At 48.0% G+C, this 23,971-nt stretch overlaps 1 protein-coding gene across 4 annotated transcripts in view; it reads right to left on the minus strand.

The window, feature by feature from the left end:
- Positions 1-23,971, minus strand: part of SIRT3 (sirtuin 3) — a 355,906-nt gene that overhangs the window by 313,629 nt on the left and 18,306 nt on the right. The window contains exons 2-3 of one of the 4 annotated variants that reach the window (XM_069623913.1): positions 16,503-16,679; positions 16,268-16,418 (exon numbers count right to left, since the gene is read on the minus strand). The exons of 2 other annotated variants lie outside the window; for them this stretch is intronic. The gene's annotated coding sequence lies outside the window, so the exon portion shown is untranslated. The remainder of the gene's footprint in view (positions 1-16,267; positions 16,419-16,502; positions 16,680-23,971) is intronic. One more of the 4 variants, XM_069623914.1, reaches the window with a different exon arrangement.

The following is a 23,971-nucleotide window of genomic DNA, read 5'->3' on the forward strand; positions in this document are numbered from 1 at the left end:
CATTCTCAGATTTGGTAGCACGTGAAGTGGCAGTATGACCAAGTGAAGAGCCGCAGAGGGGTAGGCGGGAGGGTTCGCATGTGAATCCATGCCAGACCCATGCTGGAGAACTACAGTTACAGGTAAGTAACTTGTTCCTTCTCCAGCATGGGGTCTGGCAGGGATTCACATGCTCATGAATAAGAGAATACATAGGAGTACACACATGCACAACCACGGGAGGTGGCAACAGGCTCAACATTAAGCAATACAACAACTCAACATTAAGCAACTCTTACCTCCACACCAGGATCACCTTTGGCGAACAGGTTGCTCAGCACTGCTTTGCCAACCCTGGACTCCTCCCTGGAGTCCCGATCGACGCAGTAGAATCTTGTGAAGGTGTGCGTCGACCTCCACATCGCAGCCCTGCAGATGTCCAGCAGGGGCACACCAGACAGGAACGCCGTGGTAGCAGCGATCGCTCTGGTCGAATGGGCTCTCGGACGGCCGGGCAGCTGTCGGTTTGCCAACCGGTGACAGTGCATGATGCAGCCGGAGAGCCATCTGGAAATGGAAGTCTTTGAGAGAGCCTTCCCTTGATTCACAGTCCCAAAGTTCACAAACAGTTGTGACGTCTTCCGAAAACTCCTTGTGCGGTCCACGTAGAACTTCAGCGCTCTAGCTACATCCAGCGAGTGCAACTCGAGGGCGTGCCCTTGCGCCAGGGCGTCCAACACCCAACGGTCGGTGAAGATGAACTCCCACACGCTGACGAACCTCGCCAGCCGGCCTCCCACCGGGGTGCTTCGGCGGGGGGCCGACCCCACGGTTGGTTCAATCTTGTTTGGAAGCCGCCTTGCCTCTTTGACCTCCTTGTCGACGACGACGGGCACCACCTGACTTGCCGCGTCCCCTGTAGGCTTCCTGGAACGAAGATCTTGCCGCTTGGCGGTAAGTGGAGGAGCCACTGCCGGATCCCTTGGAGGCACCTTGTCTGCCTCCGGAGCTCCGAAAGGACGGCCGTCGTTGTTGGAGCACTACCAGTGCCCGGGCCGTCTCTGTGTCTGTCTTGATGGCCTGAAGGGACTCATCAACCGCCTTCCCAAACAGGTTGTTCCCGTCGAAGGGCATGTCCAAAAACTTGGTTTGTACGCCCTGGCGGAAATCCGTGGCCTTGAGCCATCCTCGTCGTCTCAAGCAAACGCCGTTGCCCAACTGACGGTAACCGGTGTCGGCGATGTCCGTTGCCACCGTGATTGCGTGGTCCGAAGCAATCTCCCCCTCCTGTAGGATTTCAAGGGCCTCAGCCCTTTTGGCGTCCGGAAGGAAGTCTAACAGAGGGGCCATTTTGAACCACAACTCCCTGTCGTAGCGGGCTACGATAGCCAGGGCGTTGGCCACCTTGATAGTCGTCGCTGCGGATGAGATGATCCGTCGTCCCATCGTGTCCAACTTCCTGCCCTCGCCGTCCGGCGGGGAAGTTGATGTCGAGGCCGATGCCCCCCCGGTTTTCTTCTTTGCCGCCGCCGAGACGACCGAGTCCGGGGTAGGTTGTGCCCGAAGGCACAAGGGGGCAGCATCGGGGACCCGGTACTTCTTCTCATACCGATCCCTCTTTGCCGGCGCCGTGGCAGGGTGCTTGAGGAGGGCGAGCCCCTCATCCCAGATGTCATCAAGAAGCGGTAGGGCGAGGACCGTCTTCCTTTTAGCCTCGCGCCGTTGGTAAAGGAACCCTTCTTCTTTTCTTCTGGGCAGAGCTGAAAAAGCTCGGATGCCCTAGAAATCATGGTGTGAAAGGATCCAAGATCGTCGGGCGGGGACGCCCGAGCAGGGGGCGTCAGGGGACACGTCCCGTCGTCGCCTCCGTCGTCATCTGTACCTGTCGTAGCCGTGTCCGTGCCTGTGTCATCCCCGTGGGTAGTATACCGGGGGGAAGGCAGAGCAGGCCGCAGAGGTGGGAGAGGTGGCGTAGGATGCGTCCTCCTCCTCTTATGCGGTGGACTCTCCGAAGGTCCTGGCTCTGGTTCCCCCGTCGGGTCTGGCTCAGGTACCTCCGTCGGGGGAAGGGGCAACCATGTCCTTATCTCCGAGCATAAGGACCTGAATCGCTGACAAAATGGCCGCTGAGGTGTCCTGCGGCGCCAGAAACGACGGGCGCGAGGGCTCTTGAGGAGCCTTGTCGGCGACACTGTCGCTCTCGTCGTCGCCCTCGTCGGGATCCCTGCCGACGGGCTGGGCCTCTTCCACGACTTCGATGAGCTCTTCTTCAGAGGTCGTGTCCGAATCCACGATGGCCACCAGCCCCTCCCCCGCCTTTTCCAACACGGACTTCGTGGGGGTCTTCTCAATGGGCCTGAAAGACGACTCCCTCCGCGGTGGCAGGGAGACTCTGGATCCTGAGGGCGCCTCCACTGGTGTAGCCTCCACAGGTTGAGCCAGGGCCGCGGTGACATCCTCAATCGAGGTCTTAGCAGGGTGAATTAAGGCCATCGTCACCTTCTGAACGCCTGGGGCCTTCACCTTAGGGGGAGGGTCTGTGCCTCGCTCCCCCTCTGCCGGAATCTTCGAGATCGACCGGGGCCTCTCCAGAAGCTTCGCCGGGTTCTCGGACTTCCTCTTACCCGAGCCAGAGCGTTGGCTCGTGGTTGATGGCGCCGGGGAGGATGCGCCCTGCCTGGCAGCCAAGGAGCCCGACCGTTCGGCGCTCCCTGTGCCCGCAGACTCGTAGTGCTTAGCCTTTTGTTGGGCCCCCGTCGCCGGGGCACCCTCTCATGACTGACCGCTCGGACTTCTTTTTCTTCTTCTCGCCTGACAGGCTCTTCCCTTCCAGCCAGTTGGCGAGACAGAGGTGGCGATCCTTCATGGTCCGCTCTGACATGTTCCCACAAAACGCGCAGTCCTTCTCGTGCGTCTTGTCCTCATGGAGACAGTAGAGGCATAACGAAAGCTCGTCCTCCTTGAAAACATTCTGAAGCTGGCATCCAGGGCAGGTCCTGAACAGCTTCCTGGGCGTCGAGCTTCCTTTCTCCTGGGCCATGTACGGGGTAGGCCTCGGAACTTCTGGAATCCTCCAAACGCGTAACTCGACGAAATCTTCACCCTTGAGGGGCGCAGAAAACTCCGAAACGGATCCCCGTTGATCGGATGTAGAAACTGTGGAGCTTGAGGCTCTATTTAACCGAAAAATGAGAAAAAATCTCCTGAAAAAGCACAAAAACGCAGCAAAAGCTCGAGAGCTACAGCACGAGGACTCCCAACACTTGAACGTGCGGTAAAAATCTGAGGATGGCTCCCGGAGGCGGGGCTTAGGGAGAGGGCAGTCATTGGCTGGGGGCAGTTTGACCCAGAGAACAGTGATTGGTTACTACTAAGAAAGACAGATCAGAAACTAAACGGATACCGATTTTTTTCTATACCGAGGTTTCCCGGCCTGATGACGGGGAATATTCATGAGCATGTGAATCCATGCCAGATCCCATGCTGGAGAAAGAGATCTACCCCCGACTCTCTGCTTGGAGAAACATCTGATCCGCAGAGAGTTGGAGCTAGAGGACCGAAGGACTCGAACAGGGAGGTATTTACGGAGAGAAAGTTGGATGTAGCTGTCATGAACCATCAAACTCGCCCCTTCTGGTCTTCCTGGTCCCTGTCACGTCGGGCCTTACACTCCATAATACTACCAACATGGCGGCAAGCTCAGCATGCTGCTCGCCAGTCTTCACGTTCTACGCAGCGTCCTCTATAAAGAAGCCACAACCCTGCGGCCCTGCGCGTCTCAACGCTGCTACTAGCTGTGATCGGACGCGTGTTCTGAACTTTCTCTAGTGCTTCTTGCTATCCCCTGGCCCCTGGATTCCCTTCTTTTGACTTTTTCCCTCTTTTCTACTTCCCGGAATCTCGGTGGCGCTTCCGCGCGCCCCCAACACCTTCTTGAATACTCCTGGAGTTTCCCGTGATCCTGGACATCGAAGCTGAACGTAATCTGGAAGCCGAGGACGGCCGAGCGGGCTTATTTAAGACCCAAACCATACGAAAGAAGACTCCACCAAAGGAGGACATCAGGCAACATAGACAGGTGAGAAGGGGGGAAACCTGTGACAGATTGAGACGCCACCTGACCGAAGTCGATACAGACATGGAGGCGGCCATCCAGGATCTTATGCGTGGCATGCAAGAACTATCGAACGAAGTACAGAACTTGAAAGCAGAGAATGCCGCTCTGAAACAATTGGTACTCTCACGCGACTCTGCCTCAAAGGACAGCGTGCTATTGGGCGGCATTCTTGACAAATGTGACGGCTGTGCAAAAACCCTCTGAGGATTCCTGGATTCTTGTTTGGTCCACTTTACCTTTAAACCTTATTATTTTTCCACCCCCAGGGCTACAGTGGGCTTTATTATTTCTCACCTCTCCGGCAATGCCTTAACCTGGGCCACACCATTAGTTAACACCGGAGATTCTCTTTTGGATGATTATGATGGATTCATTCAAGCACTAAAAACTATTTTTGACCGCCCAGAACAGGTGTTTAGTGCTCAAGAACGTTTACTCGATTTCCAGCAAGGCTCTCAGGACATGCTCACCTACGTAACTCGATTCAAGCAATTGGCTAAAGCGGGTTGGCCTTCTGAAGCTTGCTTCACCCTCTTTCGAAGAGGGCTAAATGAAGATGTTAAGGATGAATTACCCAGGGTAGCACGTCCTAGTTCTTACCAGGCACTTATGGATCTTGCTCTAAAAAATTGATTTCCATCAGGCAGAGAAAGGCAGAGAAAAGGAAGACCAAGTCAACCATCCAAAAAAATCCTCTTGCAAGCCCTTCAAAATCCGAAGATTCTCCTGCTCCTACAAATGAACCCGAACCCATGCAGCTAGGGGCCTTCCGTGGACCCATATCCCCCCCAAGAAAGGCTGAGAAGGATCCATACTGGCTTATGCATGTACTGTGCCTCAGACAAACATTTAGTCAGAGAATGTCCCTTAGCCCCTCTACGGCGTTCGGGAAACGCCAGCTCCCGATCCTAGATGGTGCTCAGTTTCGGGAGAGAGATGCAGGCTCCACATCTATACCATCCTTGAACTCTCCTGGACAAAACTCCCTGGTAGTCTTACAGGCTTTTCTATCGTCATCTGAGAAGGAATCCTACCCCATTCTGGCACTAGTGGACTGTCGGGCCATGGGAATATTCATAGATCTGGAATGGGTCCTTAAACACCATATTCCTTACGAATCCCGGAACGTCCAGCAACCCGTAGAAGCAATTGATGGAAGACCTCTTTCTTCTGGACCCATAACCCTTCAGACTAAGGAAATTGAGCTTGCTATAAACCATCACCGAGAAAGGATAAAGTTTGACATCATAAAATCTGCCCATTACCCAATGGTTTTGGGAATGCCCTGGCTACAAAAACACAACCCATACATCAATTGGACAGCTGGTTCCCTGTTATTAGGTTCCGAATTTTTTATGTCCCATTGTCTGCTCCAGGATCCTTCACCAACAACATCAGAAGAACATTCAACAACTCAGCAAGATCCTCTTTTGGTCTCCAACATCATCCAGGTTCCTAAAACCTACCAGGAATACGACGGTGTGTTCTTTTCTGCTATTGTCCAAGCCCTGCCACCCCATAGGCCCGAGGACTGTGCTATTGAGACTGAACCTTCAGCCGTGATTCCCTTTGGAAGGATGTTCATCCTGTCTGAACCAGAGAAAAAGGCCCTTCGTGAATACCTAGATACTAACCTAAAAAATGGCACCATACGCCCATCCAAGTCTCCGGCTGAAGCTTCACTATTCTTTGTTCCTAAAAAAGACACCAAGGAACTCAGAACTTGTCTTGATTATCGAGGTCTTAATCAGTGCACCCTTAAGGATCGTTATCCATTACCCTTGATCTCGGATATCCTGGAAGCCGTAAGAGGAGCCGTAATATTCACCAAATTGGATCTTAGGGGTGCTTATCACTTGATTCGTATTAGAGAAGGTGACGAATGGAAGACAGCCTTCAGAACACCCTTCGGTCATTACGAATACTTGGACATGCCCTTTGGACTCTCTAATGCTCCGGCAATCTTCCAACGCTTCATGTACCGGGTGTTTTCGGATATTCTATTTATTTTCGTCATCGTCTACTTGGACGATATGTTGATATTCTCTAAGGATCCTCTCAAGCATGAAGAACATGTTAAATCAGTGTTACAACGGCTACGCGAACACAAGCTTCTAGCAAAACCTGAGAAAAGCCTTTTTCATGTTTCCACTGTTCACTATCTAGGATTTGTCCTTAGCCCAGATGGCATAGGCATGGATCAATCCAAGGTTAAAGCCATACCATCCTGGCCAACTCTGAGCTCCGTAAAACAGATCCAATCTTTCCTGGGCTTGGCCAATTTCTATCAGAGGTTTATACCATCCTTCTCCGAGATTGTTCAACCGATCATCTCCTTGTTGAAAAAAAGATACTCCCTCTATCGATGGACCCCAGCCCCGGAGAAGGCTTTCCAACGCCTAAAAACAGAATTTACACAAGCCCCCATCCTGGTTCAACCCGATATAAATCGACCATTCTTAGTGGAAACAGATGCCTCTAACTATGCCATTGGAGCAGTTCTGAAACAGGAACTAGATGACGGGCTGGAACATCCTATTGCCTATCTTTCACGGACATTGACCTCCAGTGAAACTCATTACTCAGTCTTAGAAAAGGAACTTCTAGCCATCCGCCAAGCCTTCACCGAGTGGCGTCATTTACTTCTAGGAGCTAAACATCCTGTCCAGGTTCGGACGGACCCTCGAAATCTCCAAGTGTTAAAGGCCCTGGAATGCAGGAACAGCTGTCAGGCCCGTTGGGCGTTCTTCTTTGCTCAATACCAGTTCCAAATTCACCATGTTCCGGGAACACAAAACGTAATTGATGACGCCTTGCCTCGGCGCCCTGACTATGAACCTCCTGATGACCGAGCATTTCCCAAGATGTTTCCCCACACAATAATTGTAGCCCAGGCGACCAGCCTTCTAGATGAAGTCCGCAGTCAGACTCAATCCTTGGAACTCTGCAAAGGTATCTCGGACAGGAACCAGTGGAAATTGAAGACCAAAGATGGATACTTGTTCAAAGACAATGCCTTGATCATCCCAACACAAAAGCTACAGCAAAGGATAATAAATCTATGTCACAATACTCTTTACTCCGGGTACCGTGGTATTACCAATACCCTCCGATTAATACAAAGGCAATTTTGGTGGCCTGGAGTGAAAACTGATGTACAAAAGGTATATCCAGGCATGCTCTGTCTGTAATCAAAACAAACATGACAACAAGAGACCAGTGGGTTTATTGCAGCAACCTCCACTTCCAACAAGGCCTTGGGAATTCATAGCAACAGACTTCATTGTGGAATTACCACCTTCCAGGGGATACACAACCATCATGGTCACCATTGATTCGTTCACCCATGTGCCCCATTTTACACCTCTGTTTAAACTACCATCCTCGTCAGAACTTGCTGGAATTTTCCTGGAACACATATTCCGACTGCATGGACTCCCTTCCAAGATCATATCAGACAGAGGGCCCCAATACATTTCTCAGTTCTGGAAACATCTTTGCCAAATACTAGGAATCCAACGCGCTCTTTCCTCAGGATATCATCCCCAAACCAACGGAGCCACAGAGCACGTAAACCAAACCTTGGAACAATACCTCTGTTGCTTCGCTATCAAGGTCCAGGACGATTGGTCCCTCTTAATACCAGTGGCAGAATTTGCCTATAATAATTCAGACCTCTCTGCTATTAAGACCAGTCCTTTTTTCTGTAGCCAAGGATTCCACCCTTCGGTTCTACCCTCCATCTTTCCTCATCCTACAGCAGTTCCAACAGTCGATTCCTGGATTGAAATGCTCATTAATGTTCAAAGAGAAGCCAAAGAACAATTAGAAAAGGCCAGGACCCAGGCCAAACTGTATGCGGATTCCAAACGAAGACCAAGCCCCTCCTACACAATAGGGGATAAGGTTTGGCTGTCCTCGAAACTACTACCACGGCATTTGCGACCAAATAAATTGGCTCCTCTATATTATGGGCCATTCCTTATAAAGGAAATCATCAACCCAGTGGCCTACTGACTCAAGCTTCCAGACTCGTGGAAGAAAATCCACCCAGTCTTTCACACGTCCTTAATAAAGCCATATGTTCAGACCTCTCGAGCTAACCTTCGGCCCAAACCAGTAATCATCAATGACCAACTGGAGTATGAGGTCTCCAGGATTTGCGATTCTAGATATAGACGTGGCAAACTCCAGTACCTAGTGGAGTGGAAAGGATATTCCCCTAGTGAACGCACTTGGGAACCTATCTCAAATCTAAATACCCCCAGGCTACTCAGAAGGTTCCATCTCATACACCCGGGCAAACCCGGTGGAACAAGTTTCCGGAGGAGGCATGCTGTCATGAACCATCGAACTCGCTCCTTCTGGGCTTCCTGGTCCAGGTCACGTCGGGCCTTACACTCCATAATACTACCAACATGGCGGCAAGCTCAGCACGCTGCTCGTCAGTCTTCACGTTCTACGCAGCGTCCTATATAAAGAAGCCACACCCCCGCGCGTCTCAACGCTGCTACTAGCTGTGATCGGACGTGTGTTCCGAACTTTCTCTAGTGCTACTTGCTATCCCCTGGCCCCTGGATTCCCTTCTTTTGACTTTTTCCCTCTTTTCTACTTCCCGGAATCTCGGTGGCGCTTCCGCGCGGCCCCAACACCTTCTTGAATACTCCTGGAGTTTCCCGTGATCCTGGACATCGAAGCTGAACGTAATCTGGAAGCCGAGGACGGCCGGGCGGGCTTATTTAAGTTCTGAACCATACAAAAGAAGACTCCACCAAAGGAGGACATCAGGCAACATAGACAGGTGAGAAGGGGGGGAAACCTGTGACAGTAGCGGGGTCCCAGGCCCCAGAAAGCATTGTGGATGATGCAGAGGCTCTTGAATTTTACCCTTGCAGCCACCGGGAGCCAGTGGAGAGATTTTAGGGCTGGAGGGATGCAGTCCCTGGGCTTGAGGCCAAGGAAAAGTCTTGCAGCCCTATTCTAGATTAGTTGAAGAGGGCCAAGGGAGGAAAGAGGCAGATTGAGGAAGAGGTTGTTACAGTAATCAAGCCTAGAGAGAACCAGAGCTCTGGAGACATTGAGCTTCTGGGAAAGGTGAGGAAAGGGAGAATGCCTCTGAGGAGGTGCAGCTGAAAGTTGGACTTCTTGGCAAGGTCTGTGATGTGGCAGAACACCATCCCTGGATAGCAGTCAGCCAGTCAGGTATGAGAGAGGAGGAAGAGGAGGTAGAGGAGGGAAGCTTAAAAGAGAGCCATGTGTCATTGGCTTAATACTGGAAGTGAGGAGAGAAGGTGGAGATCATGTGAGCCAGAGGGGCAAGGTAGATATTGAAAAGCCACGGCGATAGGATAGAGTCCTGAGGGATGCTGCAGTTTGAGGGTAAGGTGGTGGAGAGGAAAGGGCCCAATTGCACTTGGGAAGGTCAGTTAGAAAGGAAGGAGATCAGCCAAGCTAGTGACCGGTCCATGATGCCTAAGGTATCACAAAGGCGATTTATGAGGATGCCATGGTTGACCATGTCAAAGGCAGAGGAAAGATCAACAAGGATCAGAAAGGAGGGTGAGTTGGAATTAAGATTTGAGAGCGGGTCTTCACAGGTGTTCAGGAGAGCAGTTTCCGTGCCTATGGATGCTCCAAAGCCAGACTGGTGGTCATGGAGACAGCCTGCAGATTCAGTGTGGTGGGTCAGTTGGGGGATGACCAACTTCTCCAGGAGTTGGTCCAGGAAAGGGGTGATGGAGATAGGGCAATAGTTAGCTGTGCAGGAAGAGTCAGCAGATGGCTTTTTAGGAGATGGTGCACAACGGAGTGCCTGTGAGGTTGTGGGAAAGAGAAAGTGGCAAAGGAATGATTACAGAAGTTAGCCAAGGCAGGGGCAATGTTGTCCTTGCTAATTCTGGAAGAGCAGGGGAGCACCTGTTTGGAAGAGACTTTCACAGAGCAGACTACTCTAGAGACCTTGCCTGGTGCAATCAGAGATAAGGAGGAGAGAATGGGGGCAGGGGGAGTGGGGTCAAGGGAGGCAAGAGCGGTGGGGGTGGGGGGGGACGGAGTAACAGAGTGAGGACAGGATGTCCTGAGTTTTGGTGAAGAAGTGGGAGACCAGTGCAGAGGACCTGGGAGGGAAGGGGAGAAGTGGAGACTGCAGTAGGATTGGCAAGTTCCTTGCAGATTTTGAGCCATTTTCAGCCGTGTTATTGATGGCCCCCGAAAAATGCAGGCTTGGACATGAGCCATCTTCTTAGAGCGGATGGAGTCGATATTGCCTTTGGAGCAGGCGGCAGGCCAGTTTGTCAGAGGGTGCGCTTGTGGTCTGCCACTTCCGCTCAGCAACTCTTCACTTGGGTTTCAGAGCGGTCAAGTCACAGTCATACCAAGAGTTGTACTTGGAGGCAGGCTTCATGCAGATCTTCATGACTGGGGCAAGGATGTCCAGAGTGTTGGAGATGGAGAGATGGAGGTTAGCAAGTGCTGAGTCGGTATGAGAGTCAATAACAGCAGGGAGGAGCAATGAAGGTGGCGCCTGACACATGCTTCATCAGTCGAATGACGAAGGAGGAGACTGGCAGTGCAGGCAGATGCATCGCCGTGGTGCCAGGGAGCTCCAGATGGGAGGAGAGGAGAGAGTGGTCAGACCAGCAGAGAGGGGTAGTTAGAGGATTGGAGAGAGTGATGTCTGCTGAGATGAGCGCATCCAAAGCAGACCAGCAGAGTGGGTCGGTGTGAGGGAAGAATTGTGAGGGAAAGAGTCACAGAGTTGAGGAAAAGAACAGTGGCTGCATCAGGAGAGTCTAGATGAATATTATAGTCATCAAGGAAGAGATGTATGGGGAGGAGGTCAGGAGAGAGGAGGAGAGGTCAGCCCATTCAGAGAAGAAAAGGGGGGTAGGTCCAGGGGGCCTATAGATAGTGGCGAGAGTGAGGGAGAGGGTAGGAGAGACACCCAGCCTATAGACGAGGCATTCAAAGGAAGAGTAAGATGGCATGGGTATGATAGCAGCAGGTATCCATTCAGGGATGACAAGGGCAACTCCACCTCCAGACCGGTTATAGTCCTGGGTTTGGGGAGGATCTTGTATTCTTCAGGAAGGAGAGTGTCACAAGAAGTGACAGAGCTGGCTTTGAACCATATCTCTGTGAGAGCAAGGATGCTGAGGTCAAAGTCTTCAAGAAGGTGACAGATGTCAGAGGAGTGTTTAACATTAGAGCGAGAATTGAGGGTAGCTAAGTGAAGCTTGTTGCCACCTTTAAAGCTCTTCCGCGGTGGGCTACAGGGACGTGGTACATCCATCGGTGGGGGTGGAGAGGTCAGAGGGGTGGTAGTCAGAGGAGTGGCAGGAGACGGGAGGTAGTTAATGAGAGACGCCTATCCAAAAGAGCCCTGGCCATGATAGTGCCATTTTGGTTATGATGCACCTAGATGATGAGAAGTATGCCAAGAGAACTTCCCATCTTGTTCCACTGTTCATGGGCGAGGAGAAAAAAGGGGATAGGATAGAGACCATATGGGGTGTCGATAGGTCAGGAGAAGGGACAATGAAGAAGATGTCAGTGATAGTCTGTCTGGGGGAAGCATTGACATAGGTTTTGGCAATAGGAAGGCCTGGGTTGGAGGACAGGAGCGCTTAAATATTTTCCTTCCAGCCTTCAAGAGAGGTAGAATAGGTGATAGAGTAACAGTCAGAGTAGATAGGGGAGACAGAGAGCACCATGAGTACAGGGGGACGGGTGGATGAGTCAGGAAGGGGGACTGCACTGTCAAGGAGGAATTCAACAGGCGGCCTATCAGCCAATACAGGGGAGATTAAACAGAAGTACAGTAAGTCAGGAGTCCAATGAGAAAGGCTAAAGTTACAGCAAGCCACAGTATCACAACATGAATGAGCTAGGGAGGAATAAGGTGAAAGGGCCTAGATTATAACACTGTCACAGGAATTGCAGAATGCCCAGAATTGAGATTTTAAAAATGAAGCTGAGAGGCTATTTTTGACTACAGTCATAGGTCATAGGTATAACAAAGTGCCCAAATTCGAATGCAGTTAAAAAGGCAGAGTAAACAACATCTAGATTTGAGTATTCAAAAGCACACTAGAAATGCAATAAAATGCAGTTAAAGGAATGGTTCGGCCAAAATATTTTATTGGCCAAAAATAAAAAAAAAAGTGGCAGTATATTTTTTTTAAGTCCCTATGTAAAATTTTGAGCAAATGAAGCTCAAAGGGAAGCACATGGGGGCATCCATTTTGTGAAATGGATGCCCGCCTGTGCTTGCGTTTGCGGCCCTAATGAAGGAAAGCCAGCCAGCTGTAGTAAACAAAAGCTACCACTGGGTGGCTTTTCCTTCATTGGTGCTGGGACTCGCAGGACGGAGACCGGAGACTACAGGCAGAAAAGCTGCAGCTGCATCTCGGTAAGTGCTATTTAAAAAAAGAAAAAACCACTAGCTGCGTTTTTTTCCTACGTTTTCCAGGCTGGAGGAGCCCGGAAAACTTAGGAATAAAACTGCAGCTTTAAAAATGTTGTATTTATGTTTGCAGTAGCTTTTGAAGCTACCGCAAACATAAATACAACGTTATTGTGTTTGAAAACGCTGCGGTTTTTCTTTCTAAGTTTCTCAGGCTCCTCCGAGAAGGAGGAGCCTGAGAAACTTAGAAAGAAAAACAGCAGCGTTATTGAAACACAACCGCGTTGTGTTTCTGCCTGCCGTGGCTATCACTTTGGGTCTCCGGTGCTCCCCCAGGGGAGTACCGAGACCCAAAGTGAAAGCCAAGGCAGGCAGAAACACAATGCGGTTGTGTTTCCATGCCACAGTGTTTCTGCTTAAAGCAGCTTTCCCATTTGGGGCTCTCAGGCTCCCCGTGGGGAGCCCGAGTGCCCCAAATGGCAAAGCAGCTGCAGGCAGAAACAACGCGTTGCGTTTCCATGCCACAGTGTTTCTGCTTACAGCAGCTTTCCCATTTGGGGCTCTCGGGCGAAAACGCTGCAGTTTTTCTTTCTAGGTTTCTCAGGCTCCTCCAGCTCGGAGGAGCCTGAGAAACTTAGAAAGAAAAACCAATGAAGGAAAAGCCACCCAGTGGTAGCTTTTGTTTACTACAGCTGGCTGGCTTTTCCTTCATTAGTGCTGCAAAAGGAAACACAGGCGGGCATCCATTTCACAAAATGGATGCCCCCATGTGCTTCCTTTTGTAAATTTTGAGCTTCATTTGCTCAAGATTTTACATAGGGACTTAAAAACAAAAAAGTGCCAGTATATTTTTTTTATTATTGCCCATCTTTTTGGCCAATACATTTTTTTGGGCAAACCATTCCTTTAAAAAGGCAGAATGAAATGCTAGATTTGATTTCTCAACAGCATCCTAGAAATGCAATAGAATGCAGTTAAAAAGGCAGAATGAAATACTAGATTTGATTTTTCAACAGCACACTAGAAATGCAACAGAATGCAGTTAAAGAGGCAGATAAAATTACATCTAGATTGGATTTTTGCAGCAACAGTAAAAGGCAGCAAATTGAGTAAGGCCTGTAGGTACAAAATGCTACTCAGCAAGCCAAAGGAGGAGCAGGACAACGTAAGAAGGTAAAGAGAGGCCTCCCAATCCCAAGCCATGGATGCTCCGGAGAGAGGACGGTGGGGGTATGGGGGCAACAAGGCAGTCATCCTTTGGGCAGTAGGAAACGATGACGGGGGCCCAACAAAGGACGCATAGGAAAACAGAGAGCAGTCCAGCAGCAGTTTTTTCAGATTGGGGAGATAGGATGCTTGTCCAGCACACGCTATGGTAAAGATGGATTGCAAGCCAGAAGGATATGCAGGGATAAGGAGGCGACTCACAAAAATGCTGTGCCTTAGTGGCAGGGTAGTGAGAAGAGGTTGACAGTGTTGGCGCTGCGGTAAGAAGAGGGGTGTGACTAGGCACAGCCACGGCGTTAGAACAAGTGTGCAGGCTGGGAGGGCATTGTGAATTGAGTGCAAAGAATGCTCTTACCTATGAACAACGGAAAGACATTTTGAAGCCAACGGAGCATCTAGCGAGGCAAAGAAGAGCGGCCCATCGGCCATGGCCAGTCAGGGGCCTTAGTGGGGGCCTTTTTCGGGGGCCTGCTCAGCCTGCCGGTCCATGATTGGCCTTAACCAGAATGAGGATGGCTAATCACGGCTGAGGTAGGGTGGGCTGGCATGACCCTTAAGTGCCAATAAAGGCAGCAGCCATGTTGGAGGTGGTAAAGGCCCCCAGCCATTCAACAGCCCCATTGGGCTGCAATGTTGTAAGAAATGTGGCTGGATGAAACAAAGGGACACAACCCACAAGAAGACTGAAAAACAGCCCCACAGGGCAATTTAGAGGATCGATGTGTGAAATGTCATAGTGGCACAGTAAGAACACAGAGTACATCAGACAAAGCCCAAATGGGCTTACCTAGGTTGTGACAATCATGTAGCTTGATGAATTGCCTTGTGGTCACTGGAGACTTGCTGCTTCTGACTGCGCTCGATGCTGGCGTGGAAGTGTATTTTTAGAATGAAATGTTAGGATTTTTGTCAATTTTTCTAAAATGTTAAATCATTTATAATATTTACACATCTGCCTGAACAGATTCATCGTTACATCTATAGCCCCAATTTATAATAAATTTGGAACATTTCTCAAAATGCTACTTGCGAAGCACCACCCTTTGCAGATTTTGTTATTCCAGGACTCGCCATTCTGAACTTTCTCGACAGCAACCTACTGTTTCGATGCAATCCAGCAGCATGTGTCCAATGTAGGTGATCCGCTTAAGAAGTTATCCTGTAATTGGCTGCGTTTCTCACAGCTCTCCGTTCACAAAGTGCATCTACCTGGGAACTTTCTTGCAACAGTATTTTCCCAGATTCCCGTTAGCACAATGGATGTTGCAGTTGCGTCCGCTAGTGGCAGTTTTGACGGATCTCAGGATGTCGTCCCTTCTCCCCTAGGCAGAGAACTTTCCCATGGGGCCAAGGTGGTGTGTCCAGAGTACAACAACGGGATTGGGGATGACTATTCCCAGGAGACGCGGTATGCTCCCGCTTCAGGTCCACCAACCCCTTCTCCATTACCAAGTTTTCCTTCCTCCTCTCTAGCCAGAGCCAATGTGTTGTATTGTCAAATTATTCCAAATAATATACTTGACAAGACCGAAAAAACAACCAAGTATTTTACATCTAGTTTTAAAAGAAGTACTGCGAAGACGAAAATGGCAGAGGGTCCGAGGATCACTTTGAAGGATCAGCGTGAGCGGTCTAGCTTCTCACGGGATGTCATTGGTCGAAGCGAAAGCAACAAACCACTGCGTGGGTTAAAAATGAGGTCAGCGCGGACTCAGAGAGAAAAATCCTCTGAGGAGGAACTGTGGAGCCGTGCACCGGGCAAGCAGACTAGCGCCGAAAGGGAAGCCGTGAACACAGAAAAGGGAGAACACGAACCTGGTCCAAGCTGTAAGGACTCAACATGCTACTTCCGTGACAAACCCCTGGGCACCCAAGACCCTGGACAAGCACCTGCAAAGAAGGACACACAGCCAGACAGAGTCAGATGACTGCAGGGCCGCTGCAGAGCTTGCTGCTTATCCGAACGCTACCAGAGCCTAGAAGAACAACGCAGCTGCTCAGGAAATGCTGGTACCTACAACAAAGAATCTGACAGGTACGCAGGTTACCCGAGAGGTGTTGGAGGTCTGGGGAAGCAAAGGGGTGAAGAGAGAATTTGGAGCAAGAGGGTCTGGGACCCTGAAGGACATTGCAAGTCTGGGTGCCGCACCCATATGAAATCGAAACAATAAGTGAGTCTGGGGCTCCGAGGAATAAGAGGGTCTGGGACCCTGAAGGGTCATTGCAGGGCTGAGAATGTATAGAAGGCATGGTTCAACATTAAGACAAACAAAAGTGACCATAGTTCAAGGGTGTTTATTAAACTACAATTGGGTTTGCAAAACATCTATCTAATCCTAAATCTAAAAGGTGGGAGTAAGCTACGACCATCAAATAATAATAATGCGTCCTAGTGGTGTCTTGTCAAAATGAAAAGGGCCTATACTAATAAACCTGCTGCCGAGCCTTACCTCTAAATACAAATAGTGTGGTAAACAATGTTATGCAAAAGAAAAGTGTTCAAGAAATGATATGCCAAGATATTCAAGACGTTGAGTTACCTTCCCCACGTTTTCAGCACGGACAAGGTGCACACTCTAGCTTAGCGCAGTCTCTGGTTTCTCTAGCACGAGGGTGCAGTTCAAAACTTCAGCATCATGGCCTTCTGTGCCAAAGTCTATTTGCCATTCAAAGTCTCTTCTTTCAGAGGGTCTGTTGCAACAAACAAACAAATAAAGTTCCTTTCCTTTTTGTATTTCACATATACACAATTTTCTTAGGTGATTTACTATTCACCTGCGATCCCCCTCCGCCGGGCTCAGATCCACATTAACACAATGTTCTCAGAATCTTCACATATCAAATTTCTCGCTCGATGCACTGTTCAGCCTGGATCTCCTTCCACGGGGCTCAGATACACGTTATCCCAAAATCTTTAATCAGCCTCCCACTGCCGGGCTCAGACCAATTTATCTATTGTAACACAAAACTTGTTTACTTTACTTTTTACTTTACTTTAATTGATTTATAACGTGCAACCAAGAACCCGTAGGTATAAGGGCGCACATGAATCAACAAGGACTAACAAACAAACAACCAACCAAGATTACATTCAGAAAACCCAATGCAATAGCAGTGCAAATAGGAACGGAATTTAGGAGAATAACAGAGTTTATATTTTTTTTTCTAGAAACCTCAGTAGATTTTTTGTTCTCTGATGTCAGGTGGAAGGGCATTACAGGCTCTTGGTGGCACATTCGAAAAAAAAGCTCCTTTCATTGCTTTGTTGGTGTAACATCTGGGAGACATGAGCTGATCAGAATTATTTGATCTGAGGAGTCGTGAGTTTGTTTTCTCAATGAGCAGGTGCTGTAGGTAAGACACCATCATTCCCCTACGACATTTATGGGTGATTAGCAGTAGGCGAAACACTAGTCTGGATTCCACAGGAAGCCAGCGCAGATTTCGTCTGGCCTCAGAGACATGGTCTCTCCAGGCAAGACTAGTGACCACTCTCCCTGCACTGTTTTGGATCAGCTGGAGACGGTAACAGTCCAACCTTTAGATGCCATATAAAAGACTACAACAGCAATCAATTTTGGTTCCTATTATAGCCCTGGCAATAGTCTCTGTGTTAATTTGAGAAATAAATGGACGGAGATGGGCTAACAGTTTAATATAGTAAGCAGAGGATGACACCAGACTGCTGACATGCGCCTTCATATTCAAATTCTAGTCGAAGAAAATACTTAGCGTCTTAACTTTCTTTTTAGTGGGAATTTTAGTATCCTCGATAGAGAAACAATCATAGCCAGATCCTAGTTTCTTGACCATATTTGGAGTGCCAACCAACATAAGTTCTGTCTTGTCTCTGTTCAGAGCAAGACCATTCTGCAACATCCAATTGTGGATAAGATTGTACACTCTGTTTAGATGAATTTCATCATCTTCGTGTGACCCAGTCAGAGGGATGACACATTGTGTGTCACCCGCATAGTTTGTAAAGGCCACACCGTTTTGTTCAAGGAGAGCAAAGAAAGGGACTGTGAAAATATTGTAAAGAGATGGGGAGATGCAAGCACCCTCGGGGACGCCATATTCAAGTATCATAGGCAGTGCTTCTGCCTCTCCACAATAAACTCGACATTCTCTATTACTAAGAAACAATGATATCCATGATGTTGCTTCACCCGAGAAATTAGCCACATCCCTCAACCTGGTGACCAAGATGGAATTATCCACTAGGTCGAAGGCCGCAGAGAGATTCAGTAACATAAGAAGAGAGGGCTTTCCATTGTTCATGCCAGCCAAAAGCCTGGACTTCAACTCCAATAGTGCTGTATCGGTTCCATAACCTTGTCTAAAGCCAGACTGATGTTTATTAAGAATAGGGTATTTGATTAGGTGGGCAGAGATTTGAGTATAGGCCACAGGGTCTAAAATCTTTAGCAGAAAAGGCATATTAATTATGGGTCGGTCATTTAGGACATAATCCTTTTATTTTTAAATAGGGGAAATCCAAGCCTTTTTTTTTTATCTCCAACGGCACTGAGTTTTCTGAGAAAGAGGCATTCACAGATGTGCACATAGAGTCCAGCAGAATAGATTAACAGGATTTAATGATCATCGCTGAGCATGGCTCGCCCTTACATTTGGAATATTTGAGATGATCGACAATGCTGGCTAATTCAGATACTGAAAAGGGGGCGAACATCTAAATTGCTGTATAAAAAAAAAAAAGAGTCATCAACAGCTGCTACGTCGCTCTGTTCGGCGTACTTCGCTTGTTCTACATTTTTTTGCGCAATGCCAGCTTTGATATTATCAAGTTTACCTAACATGGCCTCTTGAATAGCTTTGCACCATGTGCCATCCTTTTTTACGCTGCCAGTGTCCTGTATATAGGGAGTTTCCTGCTCTCTTAGGATTTTAAAGAGTTACTTGACTTTTGACTGAGAGTTCTGAATTCTGCTGCTAAGGTATTTTTCTTAGCGTCGATGACTGCGAAATTATACTCTTTCGCAGCCACTTTATATGCTGCCAGAATCTGGGGTGTCTGATTAAACTTCCATGCATAAAAGTGTCTACGTTTGGAATCTTTAAATTTCTTGATATCAGGCGAGAACCACACATTATTGTCTCGTGACTCTTTAAGAAATTTCTTTTTTAGTGGTATTAGAATCTTTGTAATGTCCCTGAACGAGTGAGAAAGAAGGTTTGACAAATCCTCAGCCGAGTCCAGTTTAGATAGGTTTGCAATAACTGGAGTCAGAAGCGGTTCAATCCGCTCTAATGTCAATTGTTTTAGGTTTCTAGTCATTACCTTATGATTGTGTGAACCTCTCAATTTTAAAGGGAGTTTACTAATGATTGTAAAGTCAATAAAGAAATGGTCTGACCGGGGACAACACTTATAGGAGAGAAAACAAGATTTCTAGTAACACTAGTTTGCTTTTCAATTAATGTGTATACTACCAATATCCCTAGGTGGACGAACACCCTATCCTTGTAGGTTATCCCTGTCCCTGGGTCAGACGTGGTGTGTCTTCTAATAGGAAAGAAAAGAAAAAAACTGTCCCTGCATCTACATTGTATACAGTTCCAGTAACAGCCAACGGCTAAAAGAGTTGAACCAAGTCCAACTTACTTCCATGGACATTCGAAGATACAGTTAATGTGCTATTCGAGTTCAACAGCGGGATTTAACATGCACAACATAACATAATAAGTGAGGCGATGGCTATACCCTCTTAGCCCTATTTTAACAAGTTTCAACTCAGTCCCAACAAATACTTGACAGTTAAACTCCCATGTGTCTAAATTCGATTTATAAATGCGGGCGGCTCCCCAACCTCTTCCCCCTATCCTATCCTATCCTATCCTATCCTATCCTTTCCTGACAAAACATACTATTGTTTCAACCCAAAGCTTGCAATTGATCTCCCTCTGCCAGGCTCGGACCAACTTTATCTACTTTGTTATCAACTCTTTTCTGTATAAACATTGAAGACTTTCGATTGTGTGCAGGAATTTGCTTGACCCGTCGCAGGACCACTTCGATTCACAATCCTTTGCCACTATTTCACTTTTGTCAACTCTCAGCTAGATATCTTACAGAGACCTTCGATTGAGCACCCACCCAGTACCGGACCACTCTGTCAAAGGTACTGTATCTTGGTTTCAAAGTTCAGTCACTCATCTGCAGGTCAACTTTACTCGTGTTGGTTATCACATGCGTTTCATCAGTGGTCGAAGTGGGCGGGAGCAGTCGGAAGCGGTGCTCCTCTACTTCTTTTAATGAAGTTTTACCGTTCCTATACTTTTATTTTAAAAAGAAACTGTTCCGGAATGGTTTTGTTTGAAAATAAAAAGTGTAGGAAGCAGTTGAAACTTGCACTTTCAATTCACTGCACTGAACATTCCCTTAAACTGCAGGCACATGTGTTTGGGGGTTTATATTGTGCATGGGAGGGGGTGTGGCGATGGAGTTTGCGGGGAGCATTGAAGACCAGTAGGCAACATAGCTCCACTACTCCTTTTCGTACACTTCGATCACTGCGTTTCATACAATGTTCGTTCCAGCTCTCGCCATACAATGTTGCCGCTGGCAACCTTGGCTTCAACACAGACTGGTTTTGTATCGGTCTCCCCAACTCACCGGCTTTGTTGATTTTACTGACGCTGCTTTGTTGCTGGAGCCAAGGACAGTACCACGGCAGCTGGCGATTCTCCCTGCCTTGATTATCGACGCGGGAAGGCCCCAGGTACCTACGACAAACAATGCAGGATTCCTCAGCCTGGTCTCCTGGTCCTATGCTTTCTCTTCTCGAGGCTTTGTGAAAGTAACGCTTCCTTGTCAAAAAGGTCAAGGGAACTCCCCCTTTGCGATCCCCTTCTGTTTCGCAGTCTTTCTCCTCTTGCTAAACTGCCATCTTGGAACTGCTGTTTCGTGTGTTTGTGTTGTAAAAGGGGGCAGGGGTGAGTGCCTAAATATCCTACCTGGTCGGATGGGGTAAAGGGGTTACAGGGAAGGGGATACCACGTCTCACCATCCGGTGTCCCACTCCCACCCCCGAAGACCGCTCATCCAGTTGATCCTCCTGCACTCGTCCACGTCCAGGAACTGGATACAAAAGCGATGGCCATGTCCTGGCCACCTGGATGACAGATCCCCGGGGACTGGTAGGTGAGACACCTTCTGGTTTCTCACAGGACCCTCAACTATATCAAAGTCAAAGTATAAGAGGGTCTGGGACCCAGAGAATAACCAAGAGAGAGAAATCGTACGTTTGTCAGGAGAGATAGGAGAGATTTGTCAGATATGACAATGAAGTGCGAGTCTGGGTCCCACACCCATATGAGAAGCCAAGAATAAGAGGGTTTGGGACCCAGAGTGCAGAAGGAGCCAACAAGGAAAAGTTGTATGCTTGGCACAAGAGCAATCCAAGCAGATACAATCCTATGTTTCGAGTCTGGGATTGCACTCATGTTAAAGGGAAAGACCTGAAGTAACAGGGAATAAGAGGGTCTGGGACCCCGCAAGAGAAAGAGAGTCAGTCCTGGTGTACCTCAGAGTCCCACAGGTCCCTGGCACACCCGCCAGTCCTCTCGCACTTGCCTCTGGACCTTGCACTTCGCCTCATCATCACTACACTTGGTAAATGACCTAGAGAATGGCATCTCTCTGCACTTACCCTAGTCACTACCGACTGGGTGCAATTTTACCCAGCCCCACCCCCTTCCCCTATCCCCCCGCCTCCACTCCCCCCCACCATCCATTTAACTGTCTTTGCACTTGCGCGAATACGAACGTACCATGCCTAAAGATCGTCTGGTTTCCCCGTCTTCCCTCCCTGCATGGTGATGCCTTAAAGCACTTGGAAAAACTGCAGAATTGTCGTTAGACATATTTGCTGTTACCTCTACTGTTATATGTATTATATGTCATCGTCCCAGAGTTTCAAGGGCTCTGAACGACTGTTTTTCCCCCTTGTTCCGTCCCTCCTTGAGCGTTTTCAAACACTTGCTTTGTGTATAGGCACTATACAAATAAACATTACCATTGTCATGAGAGGACAACGGCTTGGCAGGAGAGTAGACCAATCAGATCCTTGCGAGTCTGGGACCTGCACCCACATAGGAAGTTGAGGACAAGAAGGTTAAGGACCTTGAAAGGGAAAATGACGTAATACTATGCTTGGTAGGGAAGTGAACCAAGTTGGTGGGATAAAAGAGATGCGCATCTGAGAAGTTAAGGGTAAAGGAGCACAAACCTAGCCTTGGAATCGTATACTTATGAACACTGTTTATTTCATCACTTTTGATTTCCTGAGAGACTGGGAACTTTTCTGTTCGTGGTACTACCACGAACCTGTTACTTTGAAAAGAGATCATCCTTGCACAGTTGGCTTAAGTTGTTAGTGTTAAGGACAGAAATAGGCGTTCGAGACACGACAGTACAGGCTTTTTGGTTTTAGACATCCTGACAATTTCACTATTTTTCTTTGAGGCAGGGAAACACATCTTGGCTTTAGAGATAGAGAGGCATTTTTCCAACCATTTCTTGATTAATAAAGGTCTGTACCAAGAAGTATCTCACCATTGTGTCTGAGCCTTACTTCTGCACCCTTACACACACACATGCAACCTCTAGCACTGCCCCTGCGACCCTGTCAATGATTGTAGAGGCAGTGTGCAAATGAAAATGAAGAGGGTTCCTAGATCCCTCTTTAGATATTAGTTTCAGAAATACCCTGTGAAGTTTAGCTTTCTCTAATGGGCTGCATTTGCAAAGGTGCAGCTGGGGATTAGTGTTTGCCTATATATTTGCCAGTCAGACTGGGCCCCCAGATCCAAAGTGTCTTATTTAAAGTTAACTTGATTTTTTTATATCTCTGAAGCCTGTGATGTTGTGCCAAAACACTCTACTTCTTGATGTTACTGTGGCATAGATTTTTCCATATCCAGTTAAAATACTTAGTATTCTACCATACTTTTATGTAAAGCACTTCCTGTCTGACGCCTGACTCCTTCTGCTTGTAGAAATAGGTTTTATAACTATGAAATTTAACAGTTCTTAATTTAGCATCCTCAAAAGAATGAAGGGCTGATTCAGCCCTGCTGAAATATGAACTTTGAAAGTGCAGGGTGGCACATGTCCAAAGTGAGTTTTTAACTTTCTGAGCTATCCAATTGCAGCACAGTATGTTGTTTAATTAATTGCGCAGTTAAAAGAAACTTTTATAAGGATATCTAACCAATACTCTCTACTGTTCCCGTCAGTCCTTTCTTCTTTTTTTTTTAAAAACGTGTTTTTATTAAGCTTTCTTAACACCAAACATGAAACAATAACATCAAAATCCCCAACTTCCTCCCCTCCTGTGCCCCCTCGCATCCCCTCTGGAACGTGTCTTTGTGCGTTACTGAGAGGCTTCTATCGGCTTCCCTTTAGCTTTTAATTGAACATATCCAGAATTTTTATTTTGTGTGGGCACCACTGTTTCATGTAATCTCCCTGTAGGTAGTTAAGGGTTGTGCCCCAGTCCGTCTGAAATTTCTGGCGATCCCCCTGAAAATTTTAGGTGATTTGTTCCATGGCGATATATATGTCCACACTCTCTGTAACCATTCGAACCTTGTTGGTGGGGAGTTCTCTTTCCAATTTTGGGCTATCGCCAGCCATGCCACTATAAATCGGCTCATGAAATTCCATCTCTGTGTTTTAGACATTGTCTTCTCTCGTGGATCCCAGAGCCCACACATCCTCCCCTAGTCCCGCCGACCCTGCTATCATCTCCTGCATCTCTGCTTTAACCTCGCCTCAAAATTGCTGTATCGCCGGGCAATCCCACCAGATATGTCTCCAGTCCCCCACCCCACCACACTCTCTCCAGCATCTACTCAATGTGGTTCTGCGTGTGGAGCCTCTCTTGGGTGTAGTGCCATTGTACTAAGACCTTTGCCCATATTTCCCTGGTTTGTATTGCTCTTGTTAGTTTGGGAATCGCCGTCCATATGTGTTCCCAGTGTTCTTTTGTATATATGTTCCATAGGGTTTTTTCCCATATTTTCATATATGATCATTTAACTTCTTTCTGTGTGTTTAGGAATTTATATGTGGCCGAAACAAACATCTTCGTGCCTGCATGAGTCGTAAGTAATGTACTTTTCGAATGGGGTGAGTTCCCTTGTCGCTGCCTGCTTGATCAAGGGGATTGTAGCCAATGGCGTAGTTGTTCGTATTTGTATCTATCTTTGGGGGATAG

This window comes from Ambystoma mexicanum, chromosome 11 (genome assembly GCF_040938575.1).
Source record: "Ambystoma mexicanum isolate Mex_15411 chromosome 11, UKY_AmexF1_1, whole genome shotgun sequence".
NCBI lineage: Eukaryota > Metazoa > Chordata > Amphibia > Caudata > Ambystomatidae > Ambystoma > Ambystoma mexicanum.